This window comes from Sminthopsis crassicaudata, chromosome 3 (assembly GCF_048593235.1).
Source record: "Sminthopsis crassicaudata isolate SCR6 chromosome 3, ASM4859323v1, whole genome shotgun sequence".
Classification (NCBI taxonomy): domain Eukaryota; kingdom Metazoa; phylum Chordata; class Mammalia; order Dasyuromorphia; family Dasyuridae; genus Sminthopsis; species Sminthopsis crassicaudata.
The window spans coordinates 611540424-611549975 of NC_133619.1; the positions used below are offsets into that span (position 1 = coordinate 611540424).

A 9552-nucleotide genomic window follows, 5' to 3' on the forward strand; every position below is an offset into this window, starting at 1 on the left:
CAAGTCCTCACAGTCTGATTTCAACTTATTTTTTGGATTTATTCCATATTAACCCTTTATAAACTCTGCTTTCCTATCAAAATATCTTACTTTGGCCCTGGATTCAACGTCTCACCTGTGTGCCTTTTCATGGGATAGGAGCCATTTTTAGAATTCACTGTCTCCTCATCTTTGTCTCTTAAACATTAAGCTTCTCTTTCAGGAAGCTCAGATGATACTTCCTCTGTGAAATCTTTCCTAATTCCCTTTGTCCTCAAATAACTTGATATTTTCTTATCTGTGTACATGCTGTATCTCTCAGTAGAAGGTAAGTTCCTTGAAAACAGAGGTCATTTCTTTTTTTTGCCTTTGGATCTTTAGAACCCAGCATAATATCTTGCAAGGAATAGACCCCTTTTTATTTTTCCAAATACATAGCATATAAGTTTTCAAAATTCACTCTTACAAAAACTTGTGTACCACAATTTTCTCTTTCTCTTCCCCCTTCTCTCTCCCGAAGATAGCAAACAATCTGATTTAGGTTAAACATGTTCAATTTTTTAAAATATTTTTCCATATTGGTCATGCTATGCAAGAAAAATCAAATCAAAAAATTAAAAAAAAAAACTTGAGGAAAAAAACAACAAGACAACAAACAATCACCACAACAAAAAGGTGAAAATATTATGCTTTGATTTACATTTAGTCTCCATAGTTCTTTCTTTCTCTGGAGGTGGATAACACTTTCTATCTCAAAACTATTGGCATTGCCTTGAATCGTCATTGTTAAAGAGTTGATCATCACATAATCTTGGTGTTGCTGTGTACAATATTTCTCTTGATTCTGCTTACTTCACTTAGCATCAGTTTCAGCAAGTCTTTCCAGGCTTTTCTGAAATCATCCTGCTCATCATTTCTTACAGAACAATAATATTCCATTATATTCATATACCATTATATCCAGCCATTCCAATTGATGGACATCCACTCAATTTCAACTTCCTTGCTGTTAGGATTCTTACAAGGTACTTCTGTACTTAGTTCACACCTTTAAAAGAGTTGGAATTCCTTTAAAGGTGTGAACTAAATGTAGAAGTGCTTTGTAAGAATCCTAACACTTGCTACTACAAAGATTGCTGCTATAAACATTTTTGCATATGTGGAAAGGAGTGGACTCTTAATGGAGGTTTGTTGAACTGAATTGAATTGCAGGGAAAATCCTTGATTATATTATTATTATTATTATTATATTATTAAAGGAATGGTTTGTGAATTTGGGAAAAAATACAGTGATCAAAAAAGATAGCATAGCTTCAGTAAAAACAAATCATTCCTGATTAAATATATTTCCTTTTTGGACAAGATTATTAGGCCCAGTTAGTAGAATATAGCTATAGTTATATTTTAAATACATTTTCCCAAACAAGTGACAAAGGTTCTCATGTTTTTCCTGTTGAGAAGAGGGAGAAAGTGAATTATATGAGAAGAGGGCCCTCAATTCAGAACTAATTGAACATCCAGATTCAATCCAATCTAATCTAGCCCAACAAACATTGGTTTTAAAACCTGCCATGGACAAGACTATGTGTTCAGTGATGAGGACATTAAGACAGAGAAAAGCAATTTTCCCCTAAAGGAAGATTTGTTCTACTGGAAGAAGGCAAAGGGAAAACACTTTGTAGACAAATTAGTCATTCGTGATTTGATATTAGCTTAGGAAAAAAGGCATCCCTATTGATAGTCCCTCCAGGACCCTAGGCATTTCCATCCCCTCTATAGCCTGTTATCTTATAGGTATTCTTTTTCCATTTTAGAATGTGAACAGTGAAAGCAGGAATTGACTCACTTTTTTAGTTGTAACCCTGACAGCACACGGTAAATTAAGTGCTTGCCAAAGTGCTTTTTAAATTCATTCATTCACGGCTTTTTGACTCCATTTGAGCACTTACTCTTAGAATTCAGGAATTGGAGACAAACAGCAACTTGGGCCATCCTAAAGAAATATTGCCAGAAAGATGACTCGTCTAGCCTAAGATGAAATCACCTTTCTAAACGCATACAGTTATTTAGTGGTAATCACTACTAAAACCCAGGTCTCCTGATTCCTAGGATTTTTGGATTAGACTGAGAACATATTTCAGAGATCATCTAGTCCCAGTGTCTTAGCTGAGGCCCAAAGAGATTAGATGACCAGTTCAAAGTCACATTGCTAGCAAATGATAGAGCTAAGATTTTAACTCCTTTGAAAAGAACAGTCCTTTTCCAGCAATGAGATGATTGATGCCAGTTCCAATGGTCTTGTGATAAAGAGACCATCTACACCCAGAGAGAGGACTGTGAGAACTGAATGTGGATCACAACATAACATTTTCACTCTTTTTGTTGTTGTTCACTTGCATTTTGTTTTCTTACTCATTTTCTTTCCTTTTTGATCTGATTTCTCTTGTGCAGCAAGAGAATTGCATAAATATGCTTACACATATTGGATTTAACCTATATTTTAACATGTATAACATATATTGGATTGCTTTCCATCTAGGGGAAGGAGAGGAAAAATCTGAAACACAAGGCTATGCAAGGGTCAATGTTGTAAAATTATCCATGCATATATCTTGAAAATAAAAAGTTTAAAAAAATAACAGAGATATTTGCTATATATTCTAAGCACATAATGAAAAAACCTGAAAATATGTGATCAATGATTAGAGGATGACTGAATAAATCAAATTTTAATATAAAAAAGAAGAGTCCTGGCTATGTTTTTGATACTTCACCATCATTCAATATGTCCAAAACTGTTTCCCATAATTTTATGCTATGTCTTTTAGGAGATTGAGCCTGTAGGGAAAATTCAATTTTTTTTAAATTTATTTTTTATTAAAGCTTTTTAATTTTCAAAATATATGCATGTATGCTTTTTCCAACATTGACCCTTGCAAAACACCTTGTGTTCCAATTTCCCCCACCTCCCTCCCCTAGATGGCAAGTAATCCAATATATGTTAAACATGATAAAAATATATGTTAAATCAATATATGCATACATATTTATACAATTTCTTGCTGCACAAGAAAGATCAGATCAAAAAGAAAAAAAAAATGAGAAAAAATAAAATACAAGCAAACAACAACAAAGAGTACAAATGCTATGTTGTGGTCCACATTCATTTTCCATAGTCCTCCCTTTCTGGGTGTAAATGGCTCTCTTTATCACAAGACCATGGGAACTTATCTGAATCAACTCGTTGAAAAGAGCCATGGGTCTGCCAGAATTGATCATCACATAACCTTGCTGTTGCCATGTACAATGATCTCCTGGTTCTACTCATTTCCCTCAGCATCAGTTCACGTAAGTAAATCATCCTGCTGATCATTTCTTACAGAATAATAATATTCCATAACATTCATATACCACAACTTATTCAGCCATTCTCCCATCGATGGGCATCCACTCAGTTTCCAATTTCTGGCCACTACAAAGAGGGCTGCCACAAACATTCTTACACATACAGGTCCCTTTCCCTCCTTTAAGATCTCTTTAGGATATAGGCCCAGTAGAAACACTGCTGGATCAAACAAAGGGTATGCACAGTTTGATAACTTTTTGAACATAGTTCCAAATTGCTCTCCAGAGAGGCTAGATCCATTCACAACTCCACCAATAATGTATTAATATCCCAGTTTTCCCACATGACCTCCAACATTTATCATTATTTTTTCTTCCCATCTTAGCCAATCTGAGAGGTGTGTAGTGGTACAGCAGAGTTGTTTTAATTTGCATTTCTTTGATCAATAGTGATTTAGAGTACTGAAAATTCCATTTCCAAAGGGTAGATGAGTCATCCAGGAATACCAGTGACTAAGAACCTTACAATTTCCCAGTGGCTAACACCCTTTACCTCAACCATCTTGCCTATAGATGCAGTCTTCTGGAGACTACCTGTAATCCAGACCCCCATTTCCTAGCACACTTCTTCCTTCCCCCAACTACAGATTGGGCTCTCTTGTTTCTACATTTCTTCTCCAATCTCTGCAATTAGTCCAGCTGTCTCTAATGACAGGTCAATGAACAACAACAACAAAAATATATCTGCTGATAGATCAGCAGAAAGTCAGAACTTAGTCCCTGAACAGTAAGAAAACAAGAAGACTATCAGCAGTAACTCCCAAAGAATTGGAGAGAGAAGGGAAAGAGCTCTGATCCCAACTCTCTTAACTTCAGGAAGGTGAGGAGGTGGGGATCAGGCTTCTTCTCCTTTGATGGATTTTTCTATCAAAGGATGGTTGTTGATTCTATGAGATCTAGGGCTGGAATGGACCTTGAAAGTCATAAGATAGATTCGAGCTGCAAGGAACCTAGAGGTAATCAGATCCATCTCCCTCATTGAAAGTGGGAAAGAAGGTCAGCTAATACAATTCTCTCATTTAGCCAGTGAGGGAACTGAGGCCCAGAGAGATTAACTACCTTGCCACAAGTCATACAAATCATCCACTTCAGAATCAGGATTTATCCCGAGGCTCATTGATTTCATTCTTTTCATTTTATTGAAAAGGAAGAAGAGAACAGAGAACAGTCACAGAAAATCAAAGTTGGAAGGCATCTTATTTATCCTCTATTTCTTAACCAGTATTCATAATTGACCATAGAGTCATTTGGACTTTGCCTGAAAGATTGCATTTGGCAGATGAGGTGGGGAATCCTGAGTCAACTCATTTCATGTTGGGACACATACAATTGTCAAGAAGTTTTCTCATGATGGAAATCTACCTCTGCACCTAGTGCCAAGTAGAGCTATGGAATCCCTCTTCCTCAAGACAATCCTTCAAATCCTTAAAGACTGCTATTCCTTCTGTACCTTCTAAGTCTTCTCTTTTCTCCATGCTAAATTGTCTTTGGTTCCTCGAACCAGATGTTCCCTTATGTCCTATTCTCTCCGTCCTCCCCAGCTTCTTGACACTTTTCTGGGTGAGATTCATTTTATCAATGCCTTCTTATGATGGGACACCCAGAACAGAGTACAATATTCCAGCTGTGATCTCACCAGGACAAAGGACAGTAGAATAGTCATCTCTCTCTTTCTATGGTAATGTCTAAGATCACTTATCAGCTTACTGGACTACTTCATGGGAGGATGAATTAATAACTGGGTTTCCTCTTGAGATTTTAGTCATAGCTGGATATTGGTTTGCTTTTTAATTTAAATCCAAACATTTATAATAATTGTTAGCATTTGCATAGCACTTTGAGATTTGCTAATTGCTTTACAAATCTTGCCTCATTATATCCTCACAACAATCTTGGGAGACAAATACTATTATTATAGCCATTTTAAAGTTGAGGAAACTGAGGCTGACAGAAGTTAAGTTCAGGGCCACTGAATTAATATATCAGATGAATTTAAACTCTAGGTTCAGTTTCCCAGATCTAGTTGATTATATTATTGACATTTGTGTTCAGGGCACTGGGGACTTGGGGAGATTCAAAGTTTAGATGAGACCCGATCCCTGACCTCATGGAGCTTACAATCTAACTGGGTGATACCATACGAACCGAAATATGTTTTCCTGTATTCTCTGCTGTTGTCCTCCTGAACTAAGTTTCTCAAGAGACTACTTTGCAGAACTAGAACTAGAACTACCATCCCTGTTGACTCAATTGCTCTGACAACAGTTATACCAAGATGATGACATATAATAGACAAAAAAGCTTCATCACTAACCTGACCAAAATCCCAGGACCCAAAGTTAAGTCAGTCAGTCAATCAACTGACATTTCTTAAATGACTACTATGTGCCAGGCATTCTGCTTAATACTGGGTAAACAAAGAAAGAAGGAGAAACAAGACCCAGGCAGATATAACTCCTGCCCTCAAGGAACTTATGTTCTAAATGGAAGATAACTTGTAAATATCTAGGTACTTACAAAAGATAATGAAGATAAATTAAGAGGGGAAGGTTTTGAGGCCCCCAGGTGGCTCAGTGCTAAGTCTGTAGTCAGGAAAACTTGAGTTCAAATCCATTCTTCTTCAGTTACCAGTGGTGTGATCCTGAGCAAGTCACTTAAGCTCTGTTTGCTTCTGTTTTCTCAATTGTCAAATGAGGATAATAATAGCACCTGCTTCCTATTTTGGTGAGGATCAAATGAAATAATATTTGCAGAGTGCTTAGTACAGTGCCTGGCACATAGTAGGTTCCTAATAAAATTCTAGCTGTCATTATCATTATGATAACTGGGGAAACAGGTGGAGAGGTTGATATCTGCAAGATATCAGCAAGGTTTTGTCAGCAAGAGACTAAATAGACCTCCCCAAGTGGAATAATTATAATAACAGCTTACTTTATTTTTTAAACACTTCTAAGTTCTGAAAAATGCTTTTTACAGAATCACAATTTTTTACAGAATCAATTTTTACCCACACTACTTGTAGTCCCATTTTGCAGATGCGGAAAATGAATCAGAGGTTAGGTTATTTGACCAGAATGACAGAGCTAGTGTCAGAGCCAGCCTCCCATCCAAAACCCAATCTAATTCTAAGAATTGCTGATTCTCCTGTCAATCAAGTCTATACGTGTGTTTGGGGGAGTCAGGAATCAAGGCAGGCTAGCAATATAGGCTAGCATTAAATCCCCCCCCACAAAGGCAAAATAGTTAATTTCCATTTTTAAAAATTCTTCTCAAGGAGTTTGCCACAATCTTTTCATCCCCTGAGGCAATTGGGGTTAAGTGACTTGCCCAGGGTCACACAATGTTAAGTGTCTGAGACCAGATTTGAACTCAGGTCCTTCTGACTTCAGGGCTGGTGCTCTATCCACTGCCCCAGTTTACCACAATCTTTTAGTTTTTCAAGATTTCCAGAATAGAAACCTTAATTAGCATGGAAAAATAAAACCTGGGCTGGGGAGAGGGAGAAGACTCCAAAGTCTTAGAACAGAAGGCTCATGCTATAACCATAGAGAGCATAGTACAATCACAGACTACTGACAACTGGAAGAAAGGCAGAGATTCAGTTCTCCTCATTCAGAGAAAGAACCTGAGGTCCAGAGAAGAAACATAAATTTAATTAAAAATCATTCATTAAGTCAATGGCATTATTTATCTCTTAATTTTTTTTTTCATTTTATTTTCAGAGATTACAAGAAATACCTGCTTTGTTGGCAGTGGGAGGAGAAGAGAAGTAGTAGAGACTGATTGATCCTTGTGATCTTGGATCACAACTTTTCTGTGCCTCAGTTCCTTTAATTTTCAAATGCTGAGATTAGGCTAAATGACGTCTACAGTTCCTTCCAGCTCTGACATTCTATGTTCTAAACTCCCTTCTAGCTCTGGCATTCTATATTGCAATATTCTATCACTTAAGATTCCTTCTAGCTTTGACACTATGTTCTAATATTTTTTCCTTTACGTTATATCCAGTTCTAACATTTGATTCTGTCCCTTTTTGCTCAACCTCTACTCTGGCATTCTGCATTCTAAAGTCCCTCCCAGCTCTGATACTGTATATTCCAAGCTTTCCTTTCGGGCTCTGACATTCTCTGTTCTCTGATTTCCCTGCCTCAAAAAACCACTTGTCTGCTTTGGATTCGAGGAAGAGACTTGTCTGTACTGAACAGTTGGGGCTGGTAGATACAGAAATATTATGACGGGATTGTAACACTTGGTGGGGTTTTGTGAGGCAACTAGACATGCTGCATACAGACTGAGAAGCCAGTCCCAGCATGCATATTCCCCCCCCCAATCAAACACACACTCTCGATCCTTTCTCTCTCCCCCCATATCCTGCTGTTCAAGAGCTCCTGAGCTTACCTTGGAGAGGAGGGGGTCAGATGGGATTCTGTCAGTGGCACCCAGCTGGCCAGCTTCTGAAGCCATCAAAATCTGGCCACAGTGGCTGGGCAAGCAGGACTGAGCTAACTGTCAATCCAGGGGAGGGGAGTTTTCTAAGCTGCCAATTGCCTTGGGCCCTAAAAGGATAGATAGAAAGGGGAGGAGGAGAGACAGGAAAGAGGGTTGAGGGAGAGAGAAAGAAGGAATGAGGGGAGGGGGTGAGAGAAAAAAAGAGAGGGAGGAGGGAGGGAGGAAAGAGGAGTGATGAAAAGGGAGAGAGAGAGAAGAGATGGGGAGATAGAAACAGAGAGAGTGGTTCAGAAAAAAGAGAGAAACAGAGAAACAAAGGAACAGAGAAGGTGCAGAGAGAGAAAGAGAATCAAAGAAACAGAAGGAAGTAGAAGGAGAAACAGAGGTGTAGAAAAAAGAAATAAGAGAACAAGACAGGAAGAGAAAGACACGGGGGGAGGAGAGAGAGAGGGGGGAGGGGAGAGAGAGAGAGAGAGAGAGAGAGAGAGAGAGAGAGAGAGAGAGAGAGAGAGAGAGAGAGAGAGAGAGAGAGAGAGAGAGAGGAGAGAGGATGCAGAGGAGGGGCAGGGACAGCCCTACATGGCCCCGGCTCTTAGCCCCAGTAGCAAGGCTGCCTAGCCCCCCTCTCCCAGCCGCTTTCAGTGCGTGGGGGCTGGCAGGGCCAGGCGGGAGTTTGCCTTACCTTGGCCTGAGCAGCAGCAACATGTGTCCCTGCTAGAGTGTTCTTGGTGGCGGCTGTTCCTCTGTCCCGCCTCCCCTGCAGCTGTGAGAGAGCCCCGCCTGCTGCAAGGGCTCTGCCTGCGCCCAGTCACCCAGAGCCTGCCCAGCCCCTTGCCCCACTGGCAGCCAGCTTGCCGATGAATGCACATCTTTTGGTAGCTGTTTGGGTGACCGCTGTGGAGCAGGGCCATTTGTTTTGTCAGAGACGTAACCATGACAATCACCCTCTCCATCCCTCTCCCCCAACCCCCACCCTGCTTCCCTTCCCTAACCCACTGCCTTTCCCCTCTCTATTAGGCTCTTGAAGTAAGGCTTTTCACACCTTTATTTCCTCCTGACTCTGATGGAAAACCATCAGCTGCCATCAATGTGAGAGAGGAGAGGGGACTGGGGCTTGTCACACAGATCCTCTGGGGACCCCTCACCTGTAACCCTGCCTCTGGGACCTCCAAGACACGACCCCCTTCCCCCCCAACACTAACTGTTCACATGAGTGGACATAGTTCCAGCCTAACTTACCCACCCCCTGCCCGGCAGCCCAGGCCTCCCAGGGTCCAGATTAGAATCACATGAGCTCTTTCCTCCTTGTCCTCTGGGTGCACCCCCCCCCATCTCCCCTCACCTCGTGATCTTTTCTTCCTGTGATTCAAAATGCCACCAACTGTCTTGCATCTCAGAATACTGCAACAATTGCTATGTCATTGAAGGGTCCTCTGCTGAAGTGCTGGATGGGTCACTGCCCATGGGCCCATTTGCCTGATTGGAGAGTTTCACAAACCTTATCTTGCCCTAGTCAGGCTCAAACTGAGCAGGCTTGGAGTCCCTGTCATGTAGGGCAAAGGTTCATATCAGGGAGGGTACCAGAAGGAGGGGGAATCAGCCTGAGGGCAAGTTTGATACCAAGTAAAAGTCTGGGAGCCAAGAAAACAAGGCAGGGCCACAGACACCAGAGGGTGATCTGTTTGATAATCCAAAGGAAGGTCCAGAATCTGGGAGTTT

General features: G+C 40.4%; 1 protein-coding gene across 2 annotated transcripts in view; it reads right to left on the reverse strand.

Annotated features, from left to right (window-relative positions):
* The window catches only part of VWA5B1 (von Willebrand factor A domain containing 5B1), a 117997-nt gene extending 109294 nt beyond the window's left edge, over positions 1-8703 (reverse strand). For both annotated transcript variants that reach the window (XM_074306040.1, XM_074306038.1), the window contains exon 1: positions 8516-8703. The gene's annotated coding sequence lies outside the window, so the exon portion shown is untranslated. The remainder of the gene's footprint in view (positions 1-8515) is intronic.
* Between the last annotated feature and the right edge of the window lie 849 nt (positions 8704-9552).